Here is a 12,118-nt window from a genome sequence, read left to right as displayed (position 1 = left end):
GTCCTGTTCCAAGTCCATGAAAATTGAGCCATCAAGAGCCTTGGTATGGAATGCCTCTGTGTGGAAAGACAGTATCTTAGCCGGCTGCTTTGGACTTACAAAATCTGAAGGCCAGAGTTTCCAAACATAGGGTCTAAACTCTCTCCCCTCTATGTCGCTCCGTTCAGTTTCACTGATGTGGCGCCCACCTGGGGCACAACAGGTCGCAAAAAGTAAGTGACCACGGTCACTACAAAGATTCGAGAGTTCCTGCAGGCCATTAGAATCAGGGTTATTCGAAACAGGATCATTAAGGGCCACAGTCCTGCAGATCCGCTGCGCCCCGACATCATCATAACTTCCATATGGATCGGAGGATCGTATTGGGGCATGAAGAGTCTTGGCTGTGTGAAAAATAGGCATCTGTATGGTAGATGTGTAGTCTCCTGTCGCACTCACCGCAATAGTCACTTGCTCCACTTCAGGAGTATTAGCAAGTTCCGTTTATTTCTCTGCGTCCCATTTTCTGTCAGCAGAGGACCAGCCTGATTCTACTATCTCTTGTTCCGTTTTGGATAGCTGTTGAGGGGGGTTGTGTCCTGTTACCAAGAGAATAAGCTTCCTCTCGACTTCTTGTAATATAGCATCCACTTTGTTATAGAGAACCTCCATATCAGCAGGCTATGCTGCGCCACCCGGGTAAAAAAGATGGCCGCTCTCCACTGCGCTCAGCGTTTCGATCCGGATAATTTCGAAAATGGCTCTCCTTGCTTAGGTAGATTTCTCCTGAGTGCTACAGGGGATGTAGTCTCGCAATATAGGTGTTCTATAATCCCTTTCTTTTGCCTAAAAAGGTAGTTTTATGCCCCTTTGGCTACGGAGCTCCTTCACTATACATCTGCTCTAGTCCGTGGCTACCTCCGCCCCCCAGAATTAGAGTTTTATTACATACATAATAATAACCTACAGTACCTGAAACCTAATGTACAGACTTTAACATAAGCCAACTAGCAAACCTTTTTAAAATACATTTTTGAACAGAAGTGTAATTACCAAGCAGTGCTCTGGATTTTCTGCTGCGACTAGTTTACTGATTTCTGTATGATAAATAACAATGCCTTTTATCCATTATCATTACAAGTATTACTGACTTATGTTTGTTACAGGATTGTAACCTTGCCCATACACATGTACGAATTTTCTTGTTCTCTTGATATTGTTGGTAACGTGAACCTAACACACTGCTCGCAAATAAAACACTTTCACTCTGATGTAATAATGGTTATATTACTTCCCATTTGCTAGTAACCCTTCCTGCAATTACATGTGGCAATATTTATATTTGGATTAAGTTAGTTCTTTTGAAAGTACTGCATAGTGGGCTAGATTACAAGTGGAGCACAAAAACTAAATTTATGCTTTCCTGATAAATTGATTTCTTCTATGGTAAGACGAGTCCACGGATTCATCCTTTACTTGTGGGATATAGTCCTCCTGCTAACAGGAAGTGGCAAAGAGCACCACAGCAGAGCTGTCTATATAGCTCCTCCCTTAGTTCCACCCCCCAGTCATTCGACCGAAGGTACAGGAAGAAAAAGGAGAAACTACAAGGTGCAGAGGTGACTGAAGTTTCAAATCAAAAAATATAATCTGTCTTAAAATGACAGGGCGGGCCGTGCACTTGTCTTACCATAGAAGAAATCAATTTATCAGGTAAGCATAAATTTACTTTTCTTCTATAAGGTACGACGAGTCCACGGATTCATCCTTTACTTGTGGGATACAATACCAAAGCTACAGGACACGGATGAACGGGAGGGACAAGACAGATGGTTAAACAGAAAGCACCACTGCTTGAAGAACTTTTCTCCCAAAAATAGCCTCCGAAGAAGCAAAGGTATCAAATTTGTAAAATTTGGAAAAGGTATGAAGTGAAGACCAAGTCGTAGCCTTACAAATCTGTTCAACAGAAGCATCATTTTTAAAAGCCCATGTGGAAGCCACCGCTCTAGTAGAGTGAGCTGTAATTCTTTCAGGAGGCTGCTGTGCAGCAGTCCCGTACGCCAAACGGATGATGCTTTTCAGCCAAAAGGCAAGAGAGGTAGCCGTAGCTTTTTGACCTCTACGTTTTTCAGAATAGACAACAAAGAAGATGTTTGACGGAAATCTTTGGTCGCTTGCAAGTAAAACTTTAAAGCACGAACCACGTCCAAGTTGTGCAATAGATGCTCCTACTTAGAGGAAGGATTAGGACACAGAGAAGGAACAACAATTTCCTGATTAATATTCTTATTAGTAACAACCTTAGGAAGGAATCCAGGTTTGGTACGCAAAACCACCTTATCAGCATGGAAAACAAGATAAGGCGAGTCGCATTGCAATGCAGATAGTTCCGAAACTCTTCGAGCCGAAGAGATAGCAACTAAAAACAGAACTTTCCAAGATAGAAGCTTAATATCTATGGAATGCATAGGTTCAAACGGAACCCCTTGAAGAAGATTTAAACACAGGTTTGATTCTAACTAAAGCCTGACAGAACGACTGAACGTCTGGAACATCTGCCAGACTTTTGTGCAGTAGAATTGATAAAGCAGATATCTGTCCCTTTAAGGAACTAGCTGATAGCCCCTTCTCCAATCCTTCTTGGAGAAAGGACAAAATCCTAGGAATCCTGATCTTACTCCATTAGTAGCCTTTGGATTCGCACCAATAAAGATATTTACGCCATATCTTATGATAAATTTTCCTGGTGACAGGCTTTCGAGCCTGAATCAAGGTATCTATGACCGACTCAGAGAATCCCCGCTTGATCAAGCGTTCAATCTCCGAGCAGTCAGTTGCAGAGAAACTAGATTTGGATGCTGGAACGGACCTTGAATCAGAAGGTCCTGTCTCAGTGGCAGAGTCCATGGTGGAAGAGATGACATGTCCACCAGGTCTGCATACCAAGTCCTGCGTGGCCACGAAGGTTCTGAAAGGAACGAAAATTATTTTGTTTGGTCCTCATCTTATTCGTCTTATCCTGAGGAAGGGCATGGCCTTTCCCTCCAGTGATGTCTGAAATGATCTCTTTCAGTTCAGGCCCGAATAGGGTCTTACCCTTGAAAGGGATGGCTAAAAGCTTAGCTTTTGACACATCAGCAGACCAGGACTTAAGCCATAACGCTCTCCGCGCTAAAATGGCAAAATCTGAATTCTTCACCGCTAATTTAGCCAATTGAAAAGCGGCATCTGTAATAAAAGAATTAGCTAGCTTGAGAGCCCTAATTCTATCCAAAATATCATCTAATGGGGTCTCAACCTGAAGAGCCTCTTCCAGAGCCTCGAACCAAAAGGACGCTGTAGTAGTTACAGGAACAATGCACGCTATAGGTTGGAGAAGAAAACCTTGGTGAACAAATATCTTCTTCAGAAGACCCTCTAATTTTTTATCCATAGGATCTTTGAAAGCACAACTGTCCTCAATAGGTATAGTTGTGCGCTTAGCCAGGGTAGAAATAGCTCCCTCCACCTTAGGGACCGTCTGCCACGAGTCCCGCACGGCGTCAGATATGGGAAACATTTTCTTAAAAGTAGGAGGGGGAGCGAACGGAATACCTGGTCTATCCCACTCCTTAGTAACAATTTCCAAAATCCTCTTAGGGACCGGAAAAACATCAGTGTAGGCAGGAACCTCTAGGAATCTGTCCATTTTACACAATTTCTCTGGAACTACAATAGGGTCACAATCATCCAGAGTCGCTAAAACCTCCCTGAGCAATAAGCGGAGGTGTTCTAATTTAAATTTAAAAGCCGTCATATCTGAATCTGTCTGAGGGAACATATTTCCTGAATCAGAAATCTCTCCCTCAGCCAGCAAATCCCTCACTTCAGAACATTGTGAGGGTACATCGGATATGGCTAATAAAGCGTCAGAGGGCTCAGCGTTTGTTCTCACACCAGACCTACTGCGCTTCCCCTGCAACCCAGACAGCTTAGATAAAAGCTCTGTGAGGGTAGTATTCATAACTGCGGCCATATCTTGCAGGGTGAAAGAATTAGAAGCACTAGAAGTACTTGGCGTCGCTTGTGCGGGCGTTAAAGGTTGTGACACTTGGGGAGAATTAGATGGCAAAACCTGATTCTCTTCTGACTGAGAATCATCCTGCGACATACTTTTAGAAGCTAAAATATGGCCTTTACAATTTATTGACCTTTCAGTGCATGAGGGACACATTCTAAGTGGAGGTTCCACAATGGCTTCTAAACATATTGAACATTGACTTTCCTCACTGTCAGACATGTTGAACAATGACTACAAACAAGCATGAAAACACTTTATTTAGTGAAAAAAATAACAATCTTAAAAAACGGTACTGCGCCTTTAAGAGAAAAAAGCATACACATTCTGCAAAACAGCCTAAACATGCACCAAATTTTGCAAAACAATATAGGTAGTTAAGATTGCACAACAACATTTTTTTTAACAATTAACCCTTTAATTTGCAAACCGGATCGAAAATAGGCCCAGATCCAGAAAAAAAAACACTCTCAGCACCTTGCCACAGCCCTGCTGTGGCCCTACCTGCCCTCAGGGATCGAAAATGTGGGGTAAAAGCTTTGATTTGGCCCAAAACATACACCAGGGCCCTCAGGAGTTAGAGCTTGCTGATCAAACTAACTGCGCATCTGAGGCGCGAAACTAGGCCCCGCCCATCTCATTCGATGTCTCCACAGCCTTACAGAACCGCACCAGAGCGGTTATAACTAGCCATGTGGGTTCTGAGACCCAAAAGTTAAGCCATGTGTGCCCTTAATAAAGCTACACAAAACGTTATTGCCCACAAAAACGTTAACACTCCCCAGTCAAAAAACGTTTGCTCCCAAACATTTGCAATTTAGTGTTAACCATATTTTATCACCTCTTTCACTTTACCCTTCCTAGTACTTAGAGTAGGCAAAGAGAATGACTGGGGGGTAAAGCTAAGGGAGGAGCTATATAGACAGCTCTGCTGTGGTGCTCTTTGCCACTTCCTGTTAGCAGGAGGACTATATCCCACAAGTAAAGGATGAATGCGCGGACTCGTCTTACCTTTATAGAAGAAATATCGTTTTTGCAAAATCGATATTTTTTTACCCCATTAAGTAATACCAGCGCATGCAAATGTGTGTAGGTATTACAAGTTAGCCGCAATGTGAACGCAACCTCATGAGAGTGCGCTTCCATAGGCTCCAATGGGAGCCTCATTCTCACCTATATGAAAGAAATTAACCAGAGATCTGATCCCAGGTTAATTTTATAAGAGCTAGAGGTAGCAATAACCAGCCACTTGTAATGGCTGGTTATTTATGGAGCACCTGCAAACTGGCAAATTAGCGATCCACTTGTAATAAAGTATGTTTAGGCTCCATTTTATGATGAAAAAAAATGCATTACTGAACTAAATGTTTAAAGGGACATAGTACTGTAAAATTGTTTCTCTTTTAATTTGTTCAATTGTACCTGCTGAAAAGTAAAATTGAATTGTTTACAAATAACTTCTTTACCTTCTTTATGTCATTTGAAATAGCTGTTTTTAGTTGTGAAAATTGCTAACTGTGGGCTAGTTTCTATTGAGGTGGTAAAAATATTTTTCTCCATTAAAGCTTATACCCATTTTAGCACCTCAATGGAAACTAGGCCTTTATTGAAAATGTAAATACTGCAGTATTAGCTATAGAAAAGCAATCTAAGCAGAGCAGCAGCAGAAATCAACCTCTTAATGAGTGCGGGAGAGAGAGAACAAAGCCCATTTGAAAGGGTATTTTAAAGCAGCTTTCCTGATAACATTGCCCTTTAAGGAATACATAGTAAAGCAATATTACCATATAAACAATGGATAAAACAAGGGCTGTTTTAATCTCATCACTACAACAGTCAACTCTCTGTACACTTGAGAAAAGCAGTCATCTGGAGCTATTTAAAAATGCATGAGTTTTTTTACTGTGTGTGAAACTCTTTCCAAGGTTGCAGTCCTGAAACACCCCCAATTTTGTTTCAGTGATTGGAGCATACGCGTGTATACCTGCTTCTCATTTGTTCACTTATACTTTACTAATAATCCATAAACAGTATATTAATGCCTCATTGCATACTGCAGTTTCCCATAGTCTATCTGATTGCGCAACATGCTATGCAAGGATTACTTAGACCAGTGCTGGAGCTACTTCTTTATTTGTCCTTATTTGGCTACAACTAAGATGATAAGAAGCATAACCAATAGGCCTTTCAATGATTATATTCCTGGAAGAAAAACCCTGCAGCTTTTACTTACAAAAGGACATTTTTAAAAACTTATAAAACATTTATATTTTATTTCATTTCCAATTTACTTCTATTGTCAATTTCTTAGTTTTCTTGGTATCCTTTGTTGAAAAGTGGAAAGCTAAGTTCAGGGGCGTGCACGTGTCTGCAGAACTATATGGCAGTAGTTTGCAAGAGCACTAGATGGCAGCACGATTTCCTGACATGTAGTGCCCCGGACATGTGCACACTACTTATCTAGATATCTCTTCAAGCAGATTTGATAATAGAAGTAAAACCTAAACTTAAAAATTGTATGCTCTGTATGAATCATGAAAGAAAAATAAAGGGTTTCATGTTCCTTTAACTAATGATATATACTACACATATAGAACCATAACTTCAATGTACTTTTATATTTGCATTCAGTTTAGAATGTTAGAAAGTAATTACTATTTATAATACAGTTAGAAAAAAGCACCATAATCTGCAAAAATTTCTCAATTAAAACAAGTTAAAGGGACAGTATACACTAATTTCTTTCATGTAATTGGCAAGAGTCCATGAGCTAGTGACGTATGGGATATACAATCCTACCAGGAGGGGCAAAGTTTCCCAAACCTCAAAATGCCTATAAATACACCCCTCACCACACCCACAATTCAGTTTTTCAAACTTTGCCTCCTATGGAGGTGGTGAAGTAAGTTTGTGCTAGATTTCTACGTTGATATGCGCTTCTCAGCATTTTGAAGCCTGATTCCTCTCAGAGTACAGCAAATGTCAGAGGGATGTGAAGGGAGTATCACCTATTGAATACAATGATTTTCCTAATGGGGATCTATTTCATAGGTTCTCTGTTATCGGTCGTAGAGATTCATCTCCTACCTCCCTTTTCAGATCGACGATATACTCTTATATACCATTACCTCTACTGATAACCGTTTCAGTACAGGATTGGCTATCTGCTATATGTGGATGGGTGTCTTTGGGTATGTTTTTATTACTTAAGACACCTCAGCTATGGTTTTGGCACTTTATGCATTTATATAAAGTTCTAAATATATGTATTTAATTATATTTGCCATGAGTCAGGTTCATGTATTTCCTTTTGCAGATTGTCAGTTTCATATTTGGGGAAAGTTAATATTAAGAAATATTTTTCTTACCTGGGGTTTAGTCTTTTTTTCAATTGACTACTTTGTTTCAAATTGCGGGCTGACTTAGGCTCGCGGGTGCGCCAAATGCTACACTTTATTGCGTCATTCTTGGAGCGAGAATTTTTTGGAGCGAAAGGCACGTCAGTTGACGCAAGTTCGTCATTTCCAGAGTCGTAATTGACGCAGAGGTTTCACACAGGGTTGCCTCGTTAGTGACGCGAGTGTGTCATTTCCGGACATGGTTGGCGCCAATTTCTTTGGCTGATGTTGCAGCTGCTTCAACTTTTTGGTTGGAGAATTTAGCACAGCAAGAATTGGATTCTGACTTATATAGCATTGTTCATTTACTACAATATGCTAATCATTTTATTTGTGATGCAATTTTTGATATTATCAAAATTGATGTTAGATCCATGTCTTTAGCTATTTTAGCTAGAAGAGCTTTGTGGCTTAAATCTTGGAATGCTGATAGTAATCTAGACTTACATGTCATATCTCTTTCTTTCCAAGGTAATAATTTATTTGGTTCTCAGTTGGATTCTATTATTTCAACTGTTACTGGGGGGGGGGGGGGAGTTTTTTTGCCTCAGGATAAAAAACCTAAGGGTAAATCTAAGGCTTCTAATCGTTTTCGTTCCTTTCGTCAAAATAAGGAACAAAAACCTAATCCTCCCCCCAAGGAAACTGTTTCCAATTGGAAGCCTTCCTCAAATTAGAATAAATCCAAGCCTTTTAAGAAACCAAAGTCAGCCCCTAAGTCTGCATGAAGGTGCGGCCCTCATTCCAGCTCAGCTGGTAGGGGGCAGATTAAGGTTTTTCAAGGATGTCTGGGCAAATTCTGTCCAAAATCAATGGATTCAGAGCATTGTCTCTCAGGGGTACCGAATAGGATTCAGAGTAAGACCTCCTGTGAGAAGATTTTTTTCTCTCACACATCCCAGTAAATCCAGTAAAAGCTCAGGCTTTCCTGAAGTGTGTTTCAGACCTGGAGGTTTCAGGGGTAATCATGCCGGTTCCTTTTCAGGAACAAGGTCTGGGGTTTTATTCAAATCTGAAAATTTTGAATCGTTATGTAAGAGTACCAAGTTTCAAGATGGTGACTATAAGGACTATTCTGCCTTTTGTTCAGCAAGGACATTATATGTCTACAATAGACTTGCAGGATGCTTACCTTCATATTCCGATTCATCCAGAACATTATCAGTTCCCGAGATTCTCTTTTCTAGACAAGCATTACCAATTTGTTGCTCATCCATTTGGCCTAGCAACAGCTCCAAGAATCTTTTCAAAGGTTCTGGGTGCCCTTCTCTCTGTAATCAGAAAACAGGGTAATGTGGTGTTTCCTTATTTGGACGATAGCTTGGTACCAGCTCAGTCTTTACGTTCTGCAGAATCTCACACGAATCAACTAGTGTTGTCTCTTCGAAAACATGGTTGGAGGATCAATTTACCAAAAAGTTTCTTGATTCCTCAGACAAGGGTAACCTTTTTAGGTTTCCAGATAGAGACAGAGTCATGGACACTGAATCTAACAGACAAGAGACGTTTGAAATTGGTTGCAGCATGTCGGCACCTTCAGTCTCAATCATTCCCTTCAGTGGCTATGTGCATGGAAGTTTTAGGCCTCATGACTGCAGCATCGGACGCGATTCCTTTTGCTCGTTTTCACATGAGACCTCTCCAGCTTTGTATGTTGAATCAATGGTGCCGGGATTATACAAAGATATCACAATTAATATCCTTAAATCCCAATGTTCGACACTCTCTGACGTGGTGGTTAAATCACCAGCGTTTAGTTCAAGGGGCCTCTTTTGTTCGGCCAACCTGGACTGTGATCACAACAGATGCGAGTCTTTCAGGTTGGGGAGCTGTCTGGGGATCTCTGACAGCACAAGGGGTTTGGAAATCTCAAGAGGAGAGATTACCAATCAATATTTTAGAACTCCATGCAATTGTAAAATAAAGGGGAGAGAAAGGTGCGCTAGGCCAAATCGATAACCAAACACCCCCTTAAAAAGACAAATAACCCTACAGTTGTCTAAAATAAGAGAGAAAATATACAGGTAATAAGGGAGGCGCTAAGAAAAGCCAAAGGTATCAAGCACTTATAAAATTTAATAAAAACACATAAGCATACAATAACATATGTATAGGGGACGTCTCCCCAAAACGAAATACTAATAAATAAAAACTAAAATACTAAAAGATGCAATTGATAAAACTTCCACAGATTTAAAACCATACAATTTGTATAGAGCAGTCCCAATCAGGTCGTTTTAGTAGGGTCAGATAGAGATGTCTTTACTCCATATAAAATGTAACTGAGTCTGTGGTCAGCGTCTCACTAGTCAAATACCACCAAGCTGCCAAATTGATAGAGCAATAGCTGCCAAACAGTGTAAGTGGATAATAATATACTTGCAATTCCAAAGTTCTCTTACTGTGTAAGCCCATAGGAGGGCGAAACGCGTCGTATGTGTTGGCAGTGTTGTTTTTATTTCTGTGACAACAATCTACATATCTTTTGATTCCTACTTAATAACCCGGGTTATACATTTTGGAACTATCTTCTCCTAAATAGGAGTAAATCATCTGTAGGACTTGTGTTTGGCAGCATTTCTGGGATATCCTTCACTTTGCCCAGTATCCAATCCCTTGCGTGCTATAAGCACTAAGTGCAGGGCTCATCTGAGAGGACCGTGACTACAGGTCATAGAAGTAAGCGCAGGAATCGGCTTCTTCTCCTAACCGGAACATCTTTCAGTGACGTCAGACGCCGGAAAGTTTCAGTCGGCCCCGCTCGAGGTGAATACCGGGCGAGGGGAAAAGACATCTACTTCACGGATAAGGATCTGGTAAAGTACACGGCTGAATGTTCTGCTAAAGTGATATCTTACACAGTAAGAGAACTTTAGAATTGCAAGTATATTATTATCCACTTACACTGTTTGGCAGCTATTGCTCTATCAATTTGGCAGCTTGGTGGTATTTGACTAATGAGACGCTGACCACAGACTCAGTTACATTTTATATGGAGTAAAGACATCTCTATCTGACCCTACTAAAACGACCTGATTGGGACTGCTCTATACAAATTGTATGGTTTGAAATCTGTGGAAGTTTTATCAATTGCATCTTTTAGTATTTTAGTTTTTATTTATTAGTATTTCGTTTTGGGGAGACGTCCCCTATACATATGTTATTGTATGCTTATGTGTTTTTATTAAATTTTATAAGTGCTTGATACCTTTGGCTTTTCTTAGCGCCTCCCTTATAACTCCATGCAATTCTCAGAGCTCTTCAGTTTTGGCCTCTGTTGAAGAGAGAGCCGTTCATTTGTTTTCAGACAGACAATATTACAACGGTGGCATATGTCAATAATCAGGGTGGGACTCACAGTCCCCAAGCTATGAAAGAAGTATCTTGGATACTTGTTTGGGCGGAATCCAGCTAGTCTAATTTCTGCGGTTCATATCCCAGGTGTAGACAATTGGGAGGCGGATTATCTCAGCCGTCAGACTTTACATCCAGGGGAGTGGTCTCTCCATCCGGATGTGTTTTCTCAGATTGTTCAGATATGGGGTCTTCCAGAAATAGATCTGATGGCTTCTCATCTAAACAAGAAACTTCCCAGATACCTGTCCAGGTCTTCTCAGGCGGAAGCAGTGGATGCGCTGACACTTCCTTGGTGTTATCAACCTGCTTATATCTTCCCGCCTCTAGTTCTTCTTCCAAGAGTGATCTCCAAAATTATCATGGAACAATCTTTTGTGTTGCTGGTGGCTCCAGCATGGCCCCACAGGTTTTAGTATGTGGATCTAGTTTGGATGTCCAGTTGCCAACCTTGGTCACTTCCGTTAAGGCCGGACCTACTGTCTCAAGGTCCGTTTTTCCATCAGGATCTCAAATCATTAAATTTGAAGGTATGGAAATTGAACGCTTAGTGCTAAGTCATAGAGGTTTCTCTGACTCAGTAATTAATACTATGTTACAAGCTCGTAAATCTGTCTCTAGGAAGACTTACATTTCATGGTGTTCTTCTCATAAATTCTCTTGGCATTCTTTTAGAATTCCTAGAATTTTACAGTTTCTTCAGGACTTTCTTGGAAAGTGTTGTTCCTTTTGGCCATCTCTTCTGCTAGAAGAGTTTCTGAGCTTTCTGCTCTTTGTGAATCTCCTTTTCTGATTTTTCATCAGGATAAGGCGGTTTTGCGGACTTCATTTAAATTCTTACCTAAGGTTGTGAATTCCAACAACATTAGTAGAGAAATTGTTGTCCCTTCCTTGTGTCCTAATCCTAAGAATTCTTTGGAAAAATCCTTACATTCTTTAGATGTGGTGAGAGCTTTGAAATATTATGTTGAAGCTACTAAATATTTCAGAAAGACTTCTAATCTATTTGTTATATTCTCTGGTTCTAGGAAAGGTCAGAAGATTTCTGCCATTTCCTTGGCTTCTTGGTTAAAGCTTTTGATTCTTCAAGCTTATTTAGAGTCGGATCAGGCCCCGCCTCAGAGAATTACAGCTCATTTTACTAGATCAGTCTCCACTTTGTGAGCTTTTAAGAATGAGGCTTCAGTTGATCAGATTTGCAAAGCGGCAACTTGGTCCTCTTTGCATACATTTACTAAATTCTACCGTTTTTATGTATTTGCTTATTCAGAAGCAGTTTTTGGTAGAAAAGTTCTTCAGGCAGCTGTTTCAGTTTGATTCTTCTGCT

At 40.5% G+C, this 12,118-nt stretch overlaps 1 protein-coding gene across 1 annotated transcript in view; it reads right to left on the bottom strand.

The window, feature by feature from the left end:
• Positions 1 to 12,118, bottom strand: part of ENOPH1 (enolase-phosphatase 1) — a 150,070-nt gene that overhangs the window by 117,400 nt on the left and 20,552 nt on the right. The gene's annotated exons all lie outside the window — the stretch shown is intronic.

This window comes from Bombina bombina, chromosome 2 (assembly GCF_027579735.1).
Source record: "Bombina bombina isolate aBomBom1 chromosome 2, aBomBom1.pri, whole genome shotgun sequence".
NCBI classification, from domain to species: Eukaryota; Metazoa; Chordata; class Amphibia; order Anura; family Bombinatoridae; genus Bombina; species Bombina bombina.
This window is presented reverse-complemented; position numbering and strand designations above follow the sequence as displayed.